At 37.6% G+C, this 21,087-nt stretch overlaps 1 protein-coding gene across 2 annotated transcripts in view; it reads right to left on the bottom strand.

Moving 5' to 3' along the window:
- KIF16B (kinesin family member 16B) overlaps positions 1–21,087 on the bottom strand; it is a 136,089-nt gene that overhangs the window by 16,338 nt on the left and 98,664 nt on the right. The window lies entirely within an intron of this gene.

Genomic DNA, 21,087 nt, shown 5'->3' with positions numbered 1-21,087 from the left:
TCCTTTTTTGTACACCAGTAAATAAAATGCTTGAACAAATTCCAGCCAGCTATATCTGGAAAACACACAAAAGACTCAAGAATTGGTAATAAGAGCCAATGAACTTGGTCTGCTAAGCCACTGCTGCTAGGAACGATGCACAAGAAAGTGAGTCCTCTCTTCATAGTTTGTGTTTGCACTTGAAGGAACATCAAAAGCAACTTCTTTCTAGCTCTCACTGTAGGAGAGAGACATGCAACCTCTCATTGGCATTGCTGGAGTTCTGCAAGAGAAAGCCCTGCATAAAAATGCCTCCTGCATGAATTCCCCTGGCTATTTGATGATATTGAACTAATAAAAGAGATGTATCATTTCTGAGTTTATCAGCACATACAGGACTGTAGAGAATTTATGACTGGCTACAAGGAGTAGCAATATGCTGAATTAAATGAGGAGCTTCATTACTAACATTGAATGCAGGCATATTTAAAATACAGAGAAATTCTGCAACACAAATAATTTATTCCCATTCTCTGGTTCAACCTCAGCTTGGGTAATTTTAAAGAAATGCTTAGACATCTTCAAATGAGCAAGGTAAAGTGATGCAGGGCACCAGAGGAGACAGAAGAAGATGCTGTCTCTCTGTCACTGTCACCACCATGCTCCAACCATATTCGTCAAATTTCTCCAACCATGTTCTTTCTTGAGCATGGTTTCTTTTTCATATTGGGAGGACATGAAGTACACAACCAAACATTACCTTATAATTGTGTCCTTGGGACTTATTCTCACAGCATTACTCACTCCTTCATCTATACTGGATTATAAGTACTAATACCTTCAAGGACTTCAGAACCCCATCCTTGCAGAAATTATATGTTATTGAACAGTACTGCATGACGTAACTTCCGCTAAAATCTTACCACCACAATTCCCTCCTGGCCCTGGGAGATTGTTTTTATATATATCTACTAGTAAATACTTTCATTACATAATTTAAAATAATACCTGTTAAAACCAATTTGCACTGATAATAAAAGGTACTGCTACAACATCCTCAGACATACTGTGTAGAGTTGAAGCAAGGTATCACAGCTAAAATCAAGAACACATTCTTTACCTAAATAAAGTTTGATTTTAACAGGCATTTTAGAACCAGCTGTATAAAACTCTGGGATGTTCAAGTTGTTTTCCTAATCTGTTAGCTTTCCAGATCTATCTTAGAAGAAAGACAATTGCATTTTGTAAAGCCAGAAAGTTTCAATAAACTCATTCAAATCAAAGTGGCTACTCACAGAGTTTAAACATTCCTTAAGTCCCTAAGCACTACGATGTACAAAAATTTGAAACCAAGCCAACAAATGTCTATTACTACAGCCATGAATTTAAAACACAACAAAAAGGCCTGACCCAGGAAGTTTGGCTCTGAATCATTGAAACTCACAACATATACTTAAATGAAAATTATTATTTCATTACTGGTCAAGACCCTTGATTTGAATACTTTTTACTTGAAAGAGCTATATATAATAAAAACTTCCATCAAGATCAGAATGTCAATGTGCTCCATTATACTTGATACATACACACACACACACACACACATATATATATGTATATGTATGTTACTTATGTTTGTAGTAAACATATGTGTGTGTACAGAACACACCTACACATACATATACCTAAATTGGAAGGATTTTGCATCCTGCAGAGTGTACTTTACGAAGGACTGATCATCTATTGCAGTCACTATCTTCACAGGGCACAATGCAGAAAGTGCACAACCTGCTGGAATGTTCCTCTGGCTCCTCTTTTAGGCAAATGACAGATACCCATGTCACAATTTAGAAACGAGGACCATTTGTCACACAACAGATGACCACCAGAAAAACCTCCACTGTAGATATCATCATCACTCCAGCAAATCTTGGAAGCCCTGAATTATTCTAATACATTCTACTTCATTACATGCCAAGAGCCTAATCCCCACCAAAATGAAAGAAAGTCAAAACTCTCCATGCTTGAGTTTCAGGCTGTTCAAATGCCCTTGTAGATGTCATAGCACCAGTTACCACACAGTTGACAGTCAGAAAATTATGTTTGCAACATGAGAACTAGAACTATTCATGCAGCAATGTAAATTACATAGTTCTCTATGTGACTGTGTAATTTCACTGCAATAGAAAGATGGTGCATTGCAGTATTTTTATATAAAAATACAATATTAATATATTTACTAGAGATGCTGAGCTTACCTATGTACACCACTGATCTCTGTCAATCTGACTCACAAAGTTACTCCTTTAGTTGCAGAAGACTATGTTGGTGCTAGAGTTCCATAAATATGCAGTGATGACAAAATGTTCTCATTATCATTTTGGTTTATAAAAATAAAAGAAAAGCAGCCTGGTAATATGATTACATTGAAGTGGTGAAATATATTGCCCTAATTTTCTAAAAAGATCCTCTGTCCTGATGTATAATTTGACATACATACTCTGAATGTCATTGTGTACAATTCACAAACATGACTTGAGAATTCTGAGGTCCATTTAATATATCTTATTTATTTAAGACAAACTGTAGTAGCAAGCATTTCCATAATTTCATCAGATTTTGTTATTAGAAGTGCTACAATGCCTTTAAGAAATTGCACAGTAACTTCAGATTACCACTGCTACAGGTTAGTGCATGCAGCACAGTATGTGACCGAGACACATCTGGTATGTCACTTAAATATGTAAGAAATCTGCAGGTGTAGATTTTGTATTGAGATGTTTGCCTTGGCTCAAACTCTGTAAGCGTATTTCACACTATCCAGATTCAGAAGTATAAATTATTCTTTCAGAATTAAATGGCCATGTACCCTCTGGCCCAAATTAATTCTTTACCTTGACGACGAGATGAATGCTTTGCAGCGATACAAGGCATAAGAAGGGGACTCTACAGGTAGCAAAGTATATTATTCTACTCTCCTGGAATTTCTGAAGCACACCCCGCTGCCCTCCCTGTCTCCCTTGATGCAGTGGCAGTGAAAGCATTTGACAGTCAGGCTTTTTTGGCAGGGGTGCTTTGTCATTTTTTAGGACCGCTGCTGAGGTGATGTGTTTTCTGTCACGGGAAACTAAGGGGCAGACTCCCCAGCCTGACAGAAAAAGAGAACTCGAATGATTTCCTGAGTTGCTTCTGTATGTAATGTGCAAGATTTCTAATTTTTATTATGGCTGCAGAAGCATTTCTCTGTTATATTTACTTAGAGCATTGCTGCAATAAGAATTCCATTACATACACAGACGCATGCACATGCATGCATACACATACCATGGGCAAGGCCCAGTCTACCCTTAGACTGAAAATACAAAGACAGGTAACATTTTAAAATAGTACAAAGACACCTCAGGACCACATATCAGCATTCCTAAAGATATTGGACATTAAAGTTTTTACAGTTAATTATGTTTATCCTACTTGGCAATCGTTGCTAGGCAGTAGCAGTCTCTAGGGAGGGGCAAACAGTCATTTGCAATTTATTCCCCAATTTCTTTATAATAAATAAAGGCTGTGCTTCATTTCTGGGTCTTTTATTACTTGAGGGCATGTCAAGCCCTCAAATCTTGAGGGCTCAGCAACCTTACCTGTAAGAAACTACCTGATAAAGTACGTGTGAAATTAGCATGATCAAGTTTAGAGAGTACCAAGTCCAGTCATCAAGGGAAAGGTGCTTCATACCTAATAATTTTACTCTAGTAGACTTTAAACAGCTTAATGGATTCTTACATGTCTCTCACATTTCAGCCAGGAGACTGATTTTAAAAGGGTCATTGGCAGATGTTCAATTCAGGTAAGAGTAGACGGCAGAATTGTGACTTTTTTAGTCACCTATTTTATCTTCTACAGAACCCTAAGGCCTTAAGATTCACCTGCTTCTAGACCTAGCACATACCTAACAACATCTATATGGAAGCCCACTCTTTTGAAGTAAAAAAATACATTTTCATGGCCTTCAATTACTGAGCCCCAGGAAGACATGCAAATTTGGATAGTGTCCTTTTGGAAGCAAAGAGAGTGCAAATGAAGGCTCCGATACCACAACAGGCTCTGCCTGGGAGAGGGTGGGTTCTCATTTCAGAATCTTTAGAAAACAAAGCTGTCAGCATTTGATGAGTGTCCCTTAATTTTTATTTTATGCAGGTGGAGACTCTTCACTGACACTAAAGCTTGCTAGGGACCTGCTGGATTTACTTCAGTTCAGGAGCTTTATGGTACAGTGGAACATAACATGTTAACAAAAAGCCTTGTACTGTACTTTGCAAATGATATTTCAATATATATTGTGGACCAAAGTAAAATACCACATAATACAGTCATGTAGGCTTGTCACTTCTGAAGCATGAAATTGTTCAAAGTGTTATGATCCCTAAACATTTGAAAACTGCCATTTTTGCCATAAAACAGAAATCTACAGGACTGAAACATGTCATTATTTCTGGTGGGTAAAACCTATGTTTTAGTGCCTACAATATAGTAAGATTTTTTTTTTAAAAAAACAGGGTAGACATTGACGGAGGCTGAGTCATCCTTAATCTTTCATCCCAAAATCTCTTTGTACTTCAATGTTTTGATATATTTAAATGGGAGAGAAAAAAAGAAAATTAAGGAAATGCTAACTATTAAATTAAAAAGTCAGCCTTCTTTAACTCATGTTACTTTCACAACTCTGAATTTTCTCATTTTTCAAAAGACTTGTCTGACTTTTGATCCTTTGTACCAGAATTCTCTGTCACAGATGAAAAAAATCAAAGAGAAGTATGTGGCACAGTTTTGAAGCTGGTGTGGCTGCACCTGACTTGATTTTGTAGTGAGCAATGAAAGAAAAAAACTGTCCTACTTTCAGTTTTTGAAATTTAAACAAAATAACTTAAGCCTCAACTTCTGAAGACGCATTGAGACTTCCAGACTAAAGAACTTGGACAAAAGCTGTATTCTTAACTGTGAGCTTGCCCTAAATATTTAGGAATTTGACAACTGTGTAAAGAAATATAAACTGTGTAAATCTCAACTTCTAAATTTTTCCTTGTATTTTGTCTGAAATAAACCACCTACTCTGCAAAATTTTGTAAGAGAGCCTTGGGCAATGGGAAAAATATAACAATGAACAGAGTAAAGGCTACTTCATAAATTCTGCCAAAAAATAATCAGAGAGAGAGAAAAAAATAAATCACTTGAGTATATTGTAGCCACTAAAAAAGAAACCAACAAAATAACTTAAAAACAACCTATGTCACACTTCTAGGTGATATAGCACAAATACTTTAAAGTTCAAATTATTTTTTTCTCAAATTCAAATTAATAAAACTCAGAACTTATTCTCCTTTAAAAAAATAATAACTTAGTCCTCCATCGAGATAATCCTACAATCCTTCCCGGATACACATGCTATATGTGCCATGATAAATATAGGACAAGAAGATTAAAGGCAATGTTTTCCATCATCAACTAATTGAGGAAAGGAATATCCAAGAGATAATTTTCTGGATAATCAATTTGTCACCTACTTTACCTCTTCCGTTTCTAATAGTATCTCTTCTTTTTCCATCTCTTCCAACATGTTAACTCCACTCTCTAGCTTCTCTATTTTATTGCTCTGCTTTTTTCCCCATCCATGTCCTATCTAATTCTTTTTTTCTTACTCCACTGTACATTTCCCATGTCAAAATTCCTGTTCTCACAGCATCCCCTTGCTACTATCTGCCAGAAGGGGAATGGTATTATATATTCTCAGAGGCAGGATATCTAAGTGACTATAGATCAGCCAAAGCTAAGGTCGATGCACATCAACCTTCTGACATAGGGAACAGAGAAGACTGAACTGATATTAAACAGCAACAATAGCTATTATTATTATTATTATTATTATTATTGTTGTTGTTGTTGTTGTTGTTGTTGTTATCTCTAGCCTCATCCCTGCTGTCTCTTGGCTCCTCCATCAGAGCTGCAAGCTTTCAGCTTTCTATTGTTGTCTCTCCTCATGGCTGCAGTGCATGCATCTCAAATGCACACAGGACAGAGCATCCCTCTCCTTCCTTGGGAGTTTCCCCTGGAAAATCCTACATAAAGCAGTCTGCAAATATCCCGTTTCTAACAAATAAAAGAGATAGCATACTGCAGTCAGGTACTTCTGGGGGGCTTGGGGTATGCTACAACTTGGCTTTCCATCCCTTTACAGCACAGTTTTTTTCCAAAGAGCTGGGGCAGTTTTGCTACATGTACATGAGAATGTTCTTTTATTCCTACTCCTTCCTTTTTGCTTTCTCTCAGAGGGTTACCTGCCCACAGAACTGGTTTAACCTTTGCATTTCTGGCTGGCAGAAACAATTCCTGGTTTGCACATTACTTTTTGTCTGGTCCCTAGAGAAGGCAGTCCAGTGAGTCAGGTCTACCTTATCCCCACCAGAATCCATCCCATTGAGGCTAGAGTGTAATGGAGACCATGCTAGGGTTTACCCTAGGGAAAAAATTCTGCAGCTTTCCCACTGTCCTCAGACTGGCTAAAATTCCTTGCCTTCTTCCTACTCATCTGTCTGGAGCATCACCTGTATATATAGTTAGGCACCTCCTCTACACTATCCTTCCCCTGCAAGTTGGCACTAAGACATGCCAAGGGGCACGAGCACGTATGTCTCCTCCCATAAATATATGTAGTTCTGTTGTGAGCTGCCTCAATGTCTGGATGCTGTGACTAACACCAGTCCCACCCCCCCACCTCATTCATCTTCTCTCAATTGACCAGCCCATAAACATTTCCTAGGATGCACAAGTTCTCACAGCTCTGTTGTCTATAGTTCTGGATAACTCTCTTCAAACTTCTTAGATCTTCCTAGAATACTTGCCAGTTACCTTCCCCAAACAAGCATAACTGTTTCTCCAAAGAACATTTCAACGTTATCTATCATTGAAGAGGGATAAGAACACAAAAAAGAAATTGATCACCTGTGAACCTCCCTGGAATCTTCATCTGACAATGTGAAATTACCAAGTAGCATTGGATACCAAAGATTCTCTTTTGCATTTCACTGTGTTTTACTGTCTTTTAAATTGTGCAAATCTCCCATTCAAACAATACTCCGTAAGTAAAAAGATTTAAGAGTTGTCATATCCAAGTTCCTCTTTTAAGCAAGCAGGATGACTTAGACTGACTGTGCATTTTTGGACCTGTGGTCAGATGTGGCAGCCACTGTTGATCACATTATGTTAACTCCATTTAGTCTGCCTCCTGCTATTGAAAAAAATCAAGTTAACTGCAGCCAAAGAAGTTACCCTGCATTACAGAGTTGTTTTTCTTTGCTTTAAAGCAATTGCTAGACTTGTCAGTATAATAACACACAAAAATAGAGTCATAAACTATGGTTAATATAATATTTGACAAGTAACTTCACTGTTTTGCTCATTTTAAGTAGTACCATAGTGTTTAAATACAGAATAACTATAAAAATGAGCGATAGGAGGCATCAAAGTTCATGCAAACCTTCTACGGTTCTGTAAAATAATGCAGCTTTGGGGCTTTATTCCCTCTTATGAAAACCAGAAACTAATACAGCCATGGTATCTTTCTAAATATAAATCACTACCTGCATAGGTCAGGATTATCAACTAAGGAAAGAGAGACAAAAATTGGCCCAAGTGGCAAAGAAACCATATTAAGTTCTCTACACAGGCTGTAGAAAGGCAGAATAACATGGGGCACAAACAGCATACAGTAACCCAAAGGATATAATTATCTCACATGTAAACCAGTCAAAAATAAATTAAAAAAAAAAGAGATGCATAGATATACTTGGAAAATAAGAATGAAAAAACTAATAGTTCATGCCCTTGTAACTTTCACTTTGCTCTCTTGTTTGTCTATCTTGCATGAAGATAGAAGTCTGGGGAAAAAATCCCAGCACTGTATGGGAGACCATGCATGCTGATCAGAGGATTTATGGACAAGCTTAACACATACTCTCTACACTTTTAGCTCGTGATTTTGCAAATTAAATATTAATGTTTTTCATGTAGTGTCAGGTCATGGTGCTTAGTTATTTCTTTAAAGGAATGGCAAATACTACTGGGTTTGCAAGGTCATGCCTTCAAACCTCAACACTATAATCAGACTTCACCAATGTGTGGCTCGGGTCCCACTTCCCAAAAGAAGTTAAAAAAAGGGAATTTTCTAGTGCTCTCTTAGAGTCTTATTTTCCTAAAAAAAATTATTCGAGATTTGATTAATTATCTTCCCACTGGGATTCCTAGCAAGGTTAAGGAATTATCCTTGCAGTATTACAAGGTGGGCCATGCATCAGACACCACCTTCACTGTGACTGCATCCAGCCTTTCCCCACTCTGCACCACACTCCTACAGATGCCATGCTGGCTATCAGGCCATTTCAGCTGATCACCAAGAAATCTCATCACCATTTGAGTTAAGTAACACAGAGTGGTTCAAAGAGAAGAAATCACTGTAGCAGTTTTAACAGCTTGTCCCCAAAAGATGGTGCATATAAGCTCATCTCAGTGACATCTGGCAGCATTTATGAAACATCCCCGTCTCGTGTGGCCAACTGACGCCATAAATTTCAGTCACTCTTGCCTTTGAGAAATGCTAATAATGAAAACTCATCAAAGAGCAGCAATAATTTCTACTGCTGACTAGATGGATGCCTTTCTGACTACTCAAAATTAATGGCAGATCTCAGGGTCTGAAGGAACAGCTGTCACAGAGAAATACACCTGCAAACAAATAAGCAGTATGCCTCTAAGTTTGATTTGTTATAGAGATAAGGCAGCAACTCTCACAACAAACCAGACTGATTACAAGAAGCTGGTTTGCCTTCTGCGTCATTTAATACGATAAACCCAGAGAAAATGCATTGCAAGTACACAAATGGGAAGCTTAAAAGGAACTTCTTGGTCCCTCCTCCAGGAGTAAGTGTGATTTACAGTCACATGGGCTGTACGTAAATTTTAACTTATGTCTAGTCTTACAAATATTATAGAGCTATCTGCTTTTATCAAAGGATTAAAAAACAGCTGTAGACCTCATACAAATTGGGATTTCCCCCCATTATCAATGATATCACTAAGTGAAGCTTAAAATGACAGATAACTAATGAAATGTAATAAGATGAGTTTTTCAGGAGTTCGCTTGGCAAAGAATTTTGATTTTGCAGAACCAAAAAATCAACTATGGACATCAGAAAGATCATTGTTACTATCTGCTTCATGTGCAATACCCTATTTTGTGCTGCTCTTGAGATCCTGAAGGCAGAGTGGTGGATGAGAATAGATATTTGTTTCCAAGTATAAAAAAATTTCTTGATCAAGCACTTGAAGATAGATGCCTAGCAAGCAAGAGCTATGTATACACTACATGTATGTGGAAACCTTAAAGATATGCTTGATTAAAACGCCATGATATTGAAGCCAACATCATTATTCCTGGTGGAGGAGAAAACGGGGATGTGCTTGACTACTGCAAGTATTTATGTTTGGATTACATATCAGTAATTTCATAATTACTGTCTGTCAGATGCTTTCTAGAAGGTGGTGTAGCACATAAGCGCCTTCAGATACAGTCAGAAGAGAAATTACACTATTCTGTATACATATATAAAGCTCTGCAATACAGTAGTTTGCAATTACTTTAATAACAGTGGTACTATTAAAAAACTGACCTGAATTTAAAATTAAAGGTATTCTTATTTATTCCCTGATTTAAAAGTAAAAATAAAACTGGAGTTGTAATTGAATGTACAGTGAGTACACAGAGTGTATGTACATTCATACAACCCCAGTGTCCACATTGCCAACAGCATGGTACAGCACAAATCACTAAATCATCATCATCAATGCCCACTATTACCTAGAGTTACCTAGGATGGAAAGTTATAGAGTCAGTTCAGAAGCAACTGGCCAAACAGAACTGCAGCTTTAATTCATTTTATCATATTATCATATCCATTTATAGATAGCCATGAATTAACAGAATGTTTTAACACTGGTTCCCAAAGTTTTGCACCCATGAAAAGTGTGCATTCTCATCTCCATGGCTCCTGCATCAAAGATACCCCTATAAAAAATTCCGTTTGCAGACATGCCAGACAGTTGCCCTCTGCATGACTATTTTATGCTTTCGTTCTGAATGATGCCCTACAGTAAACTGGACAGCGTCCTCCACTTTCAGACTTCTCCTCTTGACATTTTTAATTTGATACCTGCAGCTCAATATTTGTCTTGAAAGCCACTGCTTCCTTGTGTTTACTTTCATATTAAACCAATAAAATTGTATTTTATTGATTTTTGTCATGCAGAGATGTCTAATAAATTTTACTGCTTGGGCTTTCTTGCTTTTGGCTCAGTAGTGGGATAGACAATTCTCTTGCAAGATGTAGCCTTCTGTATGTTCTGTGTTGCAGAGACAGATGGTAAAACACCCTTCCAGATTTTTTTATAAAAATGTATTTACATTGCAGAAGTCAAGAAAATATCCTGAGAGTCTTACAGGAGGATCTCATTGTGAATACAAAATCTAAGCCTTTCAGAAACTAATTTAGAAACTAAACTATCAGCTGGATGGTCTAAAAAATTTATTTTCTTCCATTCCTCTGAAGTCAGCTCATTTTTAATTAAGCAACAGAACATTATTTTCACTACACTGAGTCTGAAAGCTCATTAGCAGGAACACAATAAAATAATATTTATAAAAAATCCTTAGACAAAAAGTGTCCCTTGTAAATTGTAACAACACTTACCCATAGGGTGGGTTTGGATTTTGTGTTTTTTTAAGCAAATACACCACTTAACCAACCTGACTTACATTAAAAAGCGGGGTATTTACAACAGAACACTGCAGTTATAATTTTTGGATCTTGCTGTTCCATTACTGATTCACCCGTCTTGAATGGACCCTGGACCTGACTTTTCCTCTCACCTTGCCATCTGACCCCTGACTGCCAATGGGAGCAGTTACTGTCACTGTCCTGGTCCTGCTCAGGTAGTACGACTGCTGGACTCTGACCTGGCCAATGTCCTCACTGTGACCTCTGTTGCAGCCACTCTCAGCTCCAAGCCTGTCTTCCCTCGTGGAACGACCCCAACCTTCCTGATCCCTGGCAGCTAAGTAGAATCCTCCAGTGGGAAGTTCAGGGCAGGAGGTAGGAGACTCACCTTGGGTGCTTTGAAATGCCACATGAAGGCACTGATCTCTCAGTAGTGAATGCAAATGGGGCCTATGGTGAGAAGGAACCAGGCTTCAGTTTCCCCTTTAAACCCCAACACCAGTTATCAAATACAGAAGCAGAAAAGTATTTTTCAGGAGCTTTTCTTTCTTGCAGGTTACACCAATCCTACATTGATTAACACTCATCTGCATCTCAGTCCTGTTCAGATAAGGTCACTCTAGCTTAATACAACAATGCTGTATTAGTGGTGGACTTTGCAGTGTGCAACAGTTGGAATTAATGATCTTAAAGGTGTTTTCCAACCAAAATGATACTATGAATGCCACAATCAACAGCTAAATATTCTTACTGTACAGCAAAATCTGCAACCTGCATTTCCCTGTTCATTCTCCCAGTGGTTCCAAATGAACAGAGAAAACAACCCTGTAATCCTCTGCCCAAAAGCTGCCACATGAAGCTGAAAAGAATCTTGGTATAATCCTCCAGATTAGGCAGCAAATGATGTTTATCATAGCACTTTCTGTTCTGCAGTACTGTCAGTAATACTATCTTTGTATGTAAGGAAAAAATGCAACAGACAGAAGGACTGGAACCAGACAGTTTTTGCTACTATCTGCACTACTTGTTCAAAATCAAGCTGAATATTTTCACAAAAGCTACATATACAGCTGGGTCATCATATTCTAAATCAATCAAACCAAAGGGTTCTACTTGAAAGGTCTACTTAATCTAGCAGCATATGCCTGACCAAGACAGGGAAACCCTTAGAAGATAGCAACACTGTCAATAACAGTCAATGGAGCACAAGTCTTACAGTCCTCCAAAGCAAGGCAATCATTAAAAAAAAAAAGAAAAACACAACTCAAATCCAATGCTCTCCTCTGCCTGTCACTAAGCAAGAAGAAAACAGAGATGGAGGGTGGTTCCCCAACCCTGCAGACTGTCAGGACCAGCTAAGAAATAGCTGAACATCAGTGAGTACCTAAGCCTCTAGTAACATTGTCCAGGAATTTTTCTTCTCAGAGACATTCTGTTCTCCCAGATAGCTGTTATCCACCTGATACCATTTTACTGATAAAACAACATGAATATTTTGATATGATGAAAATCCACTAGATAATTGAGCAGAGCCTTGAATATCCATTTACCAACTAATCAAAGCCATTATTCTGTCAAATAGTTTGTGAACTATGAGATGAAGGATGCACACCACTCTTAACGCTGCTTTTTCAACTTCTGCATTACTAATATGTAAGACACTTGCACAGCACAACCAGTGAAACCTGGCATTTGATGTCTGCCTGCCAGATAATCTGGTTTTATTCTGGATTTAGAGCAGACTCATAAAGTTAATGGTATTTTCCCAGAGAAGCATTTAGAAGTTCAGAGCATAATCTGGTAAGGACAGATCAAAAAACCCAGGTCTCATCATGGACCAAAACACAGAAGGGAGGAAATGGAAGGCGGAAAGAGAGAAACTGTATTTCTGCTAACAGCCCGTAACAAGCCAAAGAAACTTTGCTGCAAAAATTCAGCCTAAAAGAGAAACAATCAGAAAGTAATCCCAAAGCCAGGCTTTTGCAAGGCTGTTACACATTCAGATTCAGTTTTATGACTGGAAATTCACACACTGAATTCATTTTCCCACTAGAAACAGATTGGGAACGGAGCATTATGCCTGAAGCAAACATGCCAGGGGGTTTGCTGTGTCTCAGATCCTCCACTCCTCATTAGCAACTATGAATTCTGAGGGACCACATGGACTAAACACACATCCCCATGTAATCGAACTTGCACTGAGCTACATGATATGGTTAGCAGCAATGTTTTTCACACTTTACTTTTGGAAACAAATTCTCCTGTTCTCCTGATGTACTGAGCAAAGTCCTAAAATTTCTTTGAAAAACATGAGCAGCCATAAGTACCACAACTGCAGACTTTCAGAATGCTCTGAACATGCCTCCTGTGTGTGTGCTTCCTGGCTGCTATAGGTGACAAGATATGAGTGTTAGAACTATCTATATCATAATTTCTGTAATTTTTACTGAATAAAGTGATGGCTATAATCATATGTTTGTATAATAGTATTACTACAAGGTTCACACACAGGTATGGATTCTGAAAATTACTACTTTATTTTTCTTTCAGTATTTATAGAAAGATACATTACCAAGATTAAAAGAGTTCCAGGCTAGAGAGTAAAAATTAAGGTCTGCCTTTACTTTACGATTTATATTTCAAAATCTATTTTCTAAATGCTTTTATATTACACTTATATTTCTGCCAAAAGCATTATTTCAACACACATCACAGAATGTGCTATTTACAAGCATATCAATGTTGCAAGCAATTTTAATTTTTATCTGTGGCAAAATGTACCATTTCCACTGAAGAAAAAAGCTTTTAGACTCCTTATGCATTCTTTTTTTCTATCCTAACATTATCATACTATATTTGTTACTCCAATTATGTTTTTCCATTGTATTACAGTACATAATTCAGTACAAAATACATAATTACAGTACAAAAATTACAGTTCATATTCTTGATTATTAAATAAATAAATATTTGCTATTTAATACCCAAAAACATCCTTCTAGTCCAGGCAGAACACATCAATAAGCTTATTTTTTCACTAGATCAAATCTCCAGATACAAAAAAATAATCTTAAAATATTTTCATAGACTGTGCACGCTAAGGGTGATGGAGTTGCTAGAGGCTAAATGAACCTGAATTAAGAATCCATATACAAACCCAAACTTTTTAAAATAATGAGGTTGCATTTTTAGCAAGATTTGTACCATGATGTTTATTACTATATGCTACACCCTGCTCTCTCTAGTACATGTAAGTCACAATTTCAATTTCTTTTTACTCACAAGAGTTTCTAAACATCATAGAATTTGTGCATGGATTAGGACTTCGGTCGCCAGAGGATCAAGTTTTTGATGTAAGCACTGAAGGTTTCAGAATAAACTAATTCTAAATACTGTCTTAGAAGTTTTCAGTTAGTTATTTACAGCTTTACACTACTTACTTACTACTTGCCTAACTGGTACTCTTGTCTCAATTTTCCTATTTGTTATCTTCCTTAGAAGTGAGAATTCTCCATCTCTGATAGGACTTTAAAAAGTAATATAATAGTTATTTAAATACACAGATATTGTCTCATTACCCTTGAGTTTATCAGGGTGGGAAAATAAAATACCCAAATCCCCATTAACCATGGCTTAAAGGCTAGTCAAAAACTGAATTTCTGTTAGTGATCCTGGACAGTGACCTTGCAAAGAATTTCTTCCAGAATCCAAGGATGCTATCCTACAATTAATGGCTTCACCTCAAACTCATCCCTTCACCATTATCTGTGTCAGCATTTTGTGTTGAAGATTTCTTCCACGTATTACTTATCAAAACCACTATATATATGGACTGCTTAAATGGAAAATGGGAGATCCTTTGCTGGCAGACTCCCATAAGAAGAGTAAGGAGGCAAAAAGAAAGGACAGTGAGATCAGTCAGTAGTGGTTAAATGAACAGTTCATGTCTCTTCATTCATCATTACAGAGCTGAATAAATCTTAAACAGTAAGTGGTACTACGAAGAGTCTAAAAAGAACTTGACAAGATAACAGAATTGCTGTCTGTAACATCTTAATAGCAAGCATATAAATAAAGTTGTGTGGTTGCGTGTAGTGTGGATGGATGAAATGGGAACTTGCTTTACGGAGATATAAAAAAAAATTTGTATCTTTTGCCAAGATACAAAACACTTCCAGTAAAAACCAGACTGACTCCTTTTGAGTTTTTAAAAATCTGAAATATTGAAAAATACTTTTAATATAGGTTTCCAGCAGTTGCTCAGTATTCAATATACTCATTAATATACTATTTCTGAAAGACCTGAGAAATATTTTTTGCTCTTTGAGCTTCATGCAATTCTTGCAGGTACACAAAGCAAAGAGCAGCCTGTTAACTCCTCCAGTTGACAAGAGCCTCACATTCACTCAGACAGAATGATACTCTGTCAAATAAAGAGACTTCTGATAGCAGAGGATATTATCTTCAGAAATAAAAAGAAGGAATATTTAAGTCTCATCACCACTGCTGATGAGAGCCTTTCCTCCAGAACACTGGACTGAAAAAAAATAGGCTGTGGAATTTTTAAATGGTTATAAAATACCATCTTTACTGTCCAGTACTTAATGTAACTAAAAAATCCTGTAATCCAAGCAACAGTCTCTAACCCCAACCTCCAAAATTAATGATATCAATGTGTTACTGCAATGTATCATGCACAATTGTTCCCCAAGTGGGAACAGCAGATAGGGGTAGAGGCAGATCACCTGGTAATTTGGGCGTGTTTAAGTTTTTATAGACATTTCCTGCTGTTTCAGATATTATGCATCCGCTCAGATATGGAAGATGACAAAAAACAGACCAGTGGAAGGGGAAGCTGGCTCAACTACAACCAAAAATTCTTTAACAATTATAAACAGTCATTTTGTGCTTTAGACAGTAAAAGATACAAATAATTAGTTATATACAGAACCCACATATCAAACACAAATACCCAAATTATTATACTCTGTTAAACCAACTCAAAGTCTTTGTGCTTTAGCACTCCTGCAGTAATCTTGCCTACACAAGTCTTTATCTCCTTGGATGAATCTATAAATTCAAGCATAACTTTTAGCTCATTGTCAGCAGCTCACTATGGATGTACTAGGATTTTAAACCGAGAACCATTATTGGTAATTAAAAAGTCTCAATAATAGGTGCTTCTCTTAGCACCACAGAGGATTTTTTGCACACAGAAAGAAGTTTCAAGGACACTGACAGTCAACTCCCTAAGCAGAGCCTACAATGAAAGCCCCACAAAACCTGAACTAGACACCTTGACACAATTAAGGACATCTGCATGGATGTGCCACTTCATAAACTTTGACTTCAGGCAGAGAAAGACAAACAGACAACTTGTTCCTCGGCTCTCCTTTGAAAGGGGGAAGAGACATGGAGGTGACAAGAAGTGGAGAGCATTGGCCATCTCAATAGTACATCACTCAAACTTGATGAACTAACAGGAGGATGGGAGAGTGAATTTTCCCTTACAGCAAGACAGGGATCAGGAAGGGAAGGTTTTCTGCAGAAACCAGATCCCTGGTAATATTACAAAATTATAAACTGATAGGAAAAGATGAAGAAGGAAGAAAAAGGGGAGGTTCTTTCTCTGATGGTTCTCAGCTCTCCATTAAAGAGTGTGTTTGCTCCTGTTTCTGACTAATAACAAACAAAATGTATATTCATTACAGGGACTACTGCAACTGAAAGCCAAGCATGGTCTTAATTAAAATTCCAAAAACAACAAGAGAGTCATTAACAACCTAGCAAGTGTAAGAAAGCTGGGCAAATGACAATCATGCAGACCTTAAAAAATAATAATAAAAAAAGGCACTGTTAAAATGCTGGTACTTATCTGCCCCTGGCACAATCTCACCCTGCTGCAGCTTCTTCAGCCTTTCAAAATTTGCATGTGACACATTTCAATTAGATATTCAGTTGTCAGCAGTCACTTAAATACATCAGAAGAAATGTGCAGGTATGTAAAATATATGGCATATTGTAAGACTGGAAGACATTAGATAGTTTCTGCTTCTGAAAAAGACACTTTTATTTTTTTAAACCTTACCAATAAATCAGTTTTCCAATAATTCCTTTGGGATACAGCGGCAGCCACACAAAATGCAAGATCAGCAAATTATTAAAATACTGATGTAGTAACTCAGAGCTGAGCAACTAATGAGCTGTAAAGTTCACTTCTAAAAGCAGGACACTCATACATTAAACACGTCCACAGTATTTTCGCTGTTCATTATAAATATTAACTTAGAGTTGGAAGGTGAACTAAGCAAAATAAAATTCAACTCTCATGGATTCTGATAACATTGCTTTTAAGGATCAACTTTCTTTGGGATAATTTACAGTAACTGAGGATGCAAATCAGAGAAGTTTGGTATTAAATGCATTTTAGTGTTCAATGACAGATGAGCAGAAGTAGACAGATGATTTTCAAGTTACCAAACAAACTGAACTCCCACTTACATTGCAAAACACATTCCAAATTATCATAAAATAGAGCTATTTTAAATAAAGGTAAAAATACAGGAAGCCACTGGTCATTCACATACACAACAATGAGGACTGGGTTAAGTATCAATTGATGAGTCTGGACATTCATAAACCCATGAGTCCTGATGTGATGCACCCACTGGTGCTGAGGGAACTGGTGGATGTCATTGCTAGGCTGCTCTCCATCATCTTTGGTAAGTTGTTGGGGACAGGAGAGGTGCTCAAGGACTGGAGGAAAGCAAATGTCACTCCAGTCTCCAAGAAAGGCAAGAAAGAGAACCTAAGTAACTACAGACCAGTCAGCCTCACTTCCATCCCTGGTAAGGTGATGGAACAACTCATTCTTGCTGCTGTCTGGCACTGTCTCCCACAGCATCCTTGAAGCTAAACTGAAGAAGTGTGGCCTGGATGATCGGGTAGTGAGGTGGATCGGGAGCTGGTTGAGGGATACAAGTCAGAGAGTTGTAGTCAATGGGGTGGAGTCTAGCTGGAAGTTTGTTTCTAGTGGAGTCTCTCTAGGATCAGTACTGGGACCAGTACTATTCAATATATTTATTGATGACCTGGATGAGGGAATAGAGTGTACTATCAGCGAGTTTGCTGACAACACAAAACTGGGTGGAGTGGCTGACACCCCAGAAGGCTGTGCTGCCATTCAGAGAGACCTTGACAGACCAAAGAGACAGGCAGAGAGACATTTAATGAATTACAAAAAGAGCAAGTGTAAAGTCTTGCATCTGGGAAAGAACAACTCCACGTACCAGCACTGGTTGGGGACTGAGCTGTTGGAGAGCAGCACTGGAGAAAGGGACCTGGGGTGCTGGTGTATGGAAGGATGACCATGAGCCAACAATGTGCCCTTGTGGCCAAGGAGGCCAATGGCATCCTGGGGTGCATTAGAAGGAGGGTGGTTAGTAGGTGGAGAGAGCTTCTCCCCCTCTACTCTGCCCTGATGAGGCCACGTCTGGAATATTGTGTCCAGTTCTGGGTCCCTCAGTTCCAGAAGGACAGGGAACTGCTTGAGAGAGTCCAGCACAGAGCAACCAAGATGATGAAGGGAGCAGAACATCTCCCGTGTGAGGAAAGGCTGAGGGAGCTGGGTCTCTGCAGCTTGGAGAAGAGGAGAATGAGGGGTGACCTCATCAATGTGTATAAATATGTAAGGGGTGAGTGCCAGGAGGACAGAGTCAAGCTTTTCTCAGGGGTGTCTAACAACAGGACAAGGGACAACAGTTATAAGCTAGAGCATAAGTGGTTCTATATAAATATTAGGAGCAATTTTTTCACTGTGAGAGTGACAGAGCACTGGAAGAGGCTGCCCAGAGAGGCTGGGGAATCCCCTTCCCTGAAGACATTCAAAACCCACCTGGATGTGTTCCTGTCTGACCTGCTGTAGGTGACCTGCTTGGCAGGGGGGCTTGGACTAGGTGATCTTTCGAGGTCCCTTCCAACCCCTAACTTTCTATGATTTATGAATGATAATGACGTTCCTTCAAACAAACACCAAATCTTGACTCCATCAGACAGTATTATGTGGTTTATCCATCATAAGGTGTTCTTCCCTCCTGATAAACAAGGACACAGCAGTGTAGTTTGCTGAACACGGTAGTTTGTAGAAATGCTTACAAGGAGATGAAGTGCAAGTTAGCTAGATTTCTTCTGGCTACAAATTTGCCTTTTCCTTGTGGTGCCCTAAGTCTCAAAGCAAGAGTGGACACAACAGCCGGTACTGTATAAAATACAGAAGCCTTTATCAATACTGCAAAATTTTCCAAAACAGGTACTTAAGTGACAGAACCTATCTAAAACCACTGATGACATGATCAAATAAACATGTCACATCTTCTGAAATTCAGCATGCTCTGTGCTAAGCAAGATACACATACTTGAACCTCATTGATAATTTACTGCAAGTTGTTGTGGAGACTCAATAAAGGCTGGAAGAAGAGACTAGTAAAACTACCTATTTTTTTCAGAAAGTAACATAACTAAACAATTATTTTAAGTGTATTAGAAGCCAGAACACATCGCTGAACTCATGCAAAGAGTACAGTATTTTAGGGGAAGTTATATCGGCAAAGTTGTAAGAGTTTTAAGAATATTTGCCCAAACATACAAAAATTCTTGAGAAGGAAACAGATAACTTAATAAAACATATTACAACGAGTTTCCTATATGGAAATTAGAAATTTACTCATGTGCCTAGTTGAACAAATATTCTGTTAATGTACTAAATGTGACTCTCAATAAGTCTACCTAAGACATGAACATATGGCAAAACAGAAGTGTCAATAAGAAACAAACTGGCACATTAAACTAGAGAATGTATTGCCCTTGCAAGCATGACCAAAACCAGAAAAAAACAAACAGGAGAAAAAAAAAAGGCAACAAAAGAAACTTGTTTATGTAAGATTCCTATAAAGTGATACAGAGAATGGAAAATATAGATAAAATCAATAGGAAAAATATTAATCTTGAACTATGAATTACAATGAGAACAACTTCAATTGAGAAGATTCCAAGATGAAGAAAACTATGAAACTTTGCTCTAGGCTGGGATGTTTTTTCAGCTGTACAGTTCTGGATGCTGGACTTGATTTTGACCTGGAATACTACTCCTATGTTCTCAGGGTTCTTCAAAACAAACAATCAAACCCCAATAAAACACCCCTCCCTCCAGTAACACCAAAAGGCCTGAATCTATAGTGTAAAATACAAGCATTTGATTCAAGAAGGTGACATTAATATGCTGGAACACATGGGACATTTTAGTAGTGGCTTCCTCCTGAATCTGTTATTACATACAAGAAAGAAGTTGATTTCCCTCTGACATAACTGTAAAAGTCAAATTCAATTGTTCATCACTGTATTGTCAGGGCTATAATAACAGACTCCGAAAAAGACTACTGAAACAAATTTTCCTAAAAGGGGAAGATGAATCTGCAAAGGGATTGAGGTGATCCTTTTCTATTTCAACTGGATGACCATCTAGCTGTATTTTCAAGAGTTACATGCAATGAGGATATCACCACTGACAGATGATAATTCTCAAAGAGGAACAGCAATTCATTCAAATAAAAAATACGATACTGATGTTCATTTACTAGTTGTATTTTTAAAAGCATTTGTTCATTTAAAAGAACATTTCACAATCTTCTATGCAAAACTAATTTCTATCTTTAAAAAACTATGGCTTAATTTTATTTTTCTATTTTTTCCTTTTTCTATTTTTTAGCTTTCTTAAAGTGCAGTTTCAATTTTTTTGATGCAGTTTCAATTTCCATTTTTTATACTGTTTTGGAATGGGAGTGATCTTACATCCTAGAATCTCCTCAGAACAGAGATCTACATATTTTACTCTTTAATACTCAAGGTCATTCCGTGCTCAATTAGCTTTTAGCTTACAGGATACATTAATGAAGACCAAAACAGTGTTTGCACACTACTACATGTATTTCTTTCTCGAGCATGCTAATGTCTTTAATATGTTTTTAATGCTTTTTAATATCTTTCCCATGAAATATGATCCACGCTTCTTTACTTGTGCTAACTCTTAAATCAGAATCACTTTCATTGCTTGAAGGATTTATTTCTTCTAAAAGCCAAGGGGACAAATAGAAAGGAAGCAAAATGTTAATAACTAAATGTTATATGTGGAAAGCAAGAACTGCATCTCTACAAATGCACATTCCAATGAACTGAAGCTCTGTCAGGCACAGCTCCTCATATGCTGAATGCTCAGAGTCTCCAAGGTGGTCAG

The sequence above is a fragment of the Heliangelus exortis genome, chromosome 3 (assembly GCF_036169615.1).
Source record: "Heliangelus exortis chromosome 3, bHelExo1.hap1, whole genome shotgun sequence".
In the NCBI taxonomy this organism is placed as follows: Eukaryota; Metazoa; Chordata; class Aves; order Apodiformes; family Trochilidae; genus Heliangelus; species Heliangelus exortis.
This window is presented reverse-complemented; position numbering and strand designations above follow the sequence as displayed.